The sequence below is a fragment of the Meriones unguiculatus genome, chromosome 7, assembly GCF_030254825.1.
Source record: "Meriones unguiculatus strain TT.TT164.6M chromosome 7, Bangor_MerUng_6.1, whole genome shotgun sequence".
NCBI lineage: Eukaryota > Metazoa > Chordata > Mammalia > Rodentia > Muridae > Meriones > Meriones unguiculatus.
The window spans coordinates 59778812-59780642 of NC_083355.1; the positions used below are offsets into that span (position 1 = coordinate 59778812).

General features: G+C 59.3%; 1 non-coding gene across 1 annotated transcript; it reads left to right on the plus strand.

Moving 5' to 3' along the window:
• Positions 1-1293: 1293 nt before the first annotated feature.
• LOC132655529 (U1 spliceosomal RNA) lies at positions 1294-1457 on the plus strand. The gene has a single exon (XR_009593328.1). It is a non-coding gene; the product is annotated as a U1 spliceosomal RNA (small nuclear RNA).
• Positions 1458-1831: the final 374 nt, after the last annotated feature.

Genomic DNA, 1831 nt, shown 5'->3' on the forward strand with positions numbered 1-1831 from the left:
CTCCTTTTGGCCACGTAATCTGGCCATTTTGTTGCCATTGTTTTTCCTCTCTGTCTTAACCCCTGCATGGCAACTAAGAGCTGCTTCCAGTGAACCTAAATGATATACTTTAACTTGTCTTACATGAGAAGCAGCCCAAGCTCCTCGTTTTTAATTATAGAAAAAGGGAGGAATGTTAGCATTTAGGCAGCTTGCCTCTGGGTTGCCTAGCGACCAATGATGTCTTCTGTGTCATTGGTCAGGTAGCCACACCTGGCAGGCTTGGTTCTGTTGCTCCTTAAAAGGACCAACCCTCCACTTTATCTCTTTCTTGGTCCCTGCCCTCTCCTCTCCTGCCCTCTCCCCTTTCTCTGTCGGCGCCTCCTCCCTTCCCTCACCATGGCTCTCCCTCTCCTCTCACTCTTCATCTCCATCTAATAAACCTCCTTCATATAGAATCTGCTGTCCACATCGTCATCATTTATTTGGTCCTAACGCTCGGGGCGCCGGAGCAGGGGCTTTGGCTTTTCTTTCCCGGCAGGAAACCGGTCTCCCCGGGACTGGAAACTGTAACCGGTCAGAGCTGTGTCGAGGGCCCGGCGGAAGGTGTTTTCCTGGGGGGTGCGCGGGGTGTCGGTACTCCAGACCAGACCCGGGGTCTGCTGACTGGAAAGCAAAGCAGACCCTGCAGACCCCACAGGACCCCACCGAGGCCGAGAGAGCCGAGCCAGCCGCGCAGGCTGGTGTGTGTGTCCGGTGGACGCGAACGCGAGTCCTCGGAGAGGAAGGCGCCTCAGCTGAGGGGGTTCCTGAGTGAGACCCGGAGGTCGGCTACGGAGGCCCCGCGCTGTGGGCTGCTCCCGGGACCGCGGTCCAGGGGCTTCGGAAACGTTGGCATCCACGACGCCCGGGCGTGTTCTCCCCAGCCGTGGGCGACGGCTCCCAGGCGGGCCGAGAAGTCTAGTCGTGCAGGCCGCAGAGCGCGCGCCAGGCCAGGCCAGGCCAGGCCGGGGGAGAGCCTGCGGGTCTAGAGAGGAGAGCCAGGAGGGAAAGGAGGGGAAGCGGAAGCCGGACGGGAAAGGCTGCGGGCGGGGCTATGCAGATGAGGCCCCGCGCGGAGGCTGCCGGTCCCGCGGATCCCGAGGGCGGCGTCGCGCGTGGCGATCGTGGGCGTGAGGCGCGCGTGCGTCGGACGCGGGGCGAGCGTGGCGGGCGCGTGTGGAGGGGCGCGGGCGGGGCGGCGGCCCCGGGTGTGGGCGTTAGTTGAAAGGGAGCGGCGGTCGGGGGAGGGCGGTCGGGGCGGGCGTGGAACTCATACTTACCTGGCAGGGGAGATACCATGATCACGAAGGTGGTTTTCCCAGGGCGAGGCTTATCCATTGCACTCCGGATGTGCTGACCCCTGCGATTTCCCCAAATGCGGGAAACTCGACTGCATAATTTGTGGTAGTGGGGGACTGCGTTCGCGCTCTCCCCTGGTTTGATTTGTTTAACAGTAGAAGTTTTCTGAGACAAAAATCCTATTACGTCAGCACTATGTCACTAGGGGAAGAGTCTCCACTCCAGTACATATTGCCCTGTGTTAATATTTGCCGAGCAGCGGTGTAACCCCAGCACTCAGGGGAGGCCTGATCTCTGTGAGTTCTAAGACAGCCAGAGCTATGCACAGGAACATTCTCTGGGAAAACAGAGCAAAAAGATTAAACTTTTACACTGGATTTGTGTTTCGGTTTTTCTGCAACACTTGAATGCTGTGGTTACTGCCGAGAATAAGGAACTGTGAGCGCTCAGCTGCAGGTCAATGGTCTCCATCTGCGCCAAGGAACTCGGGAGAGGGCCAGGCTCCCCTGAG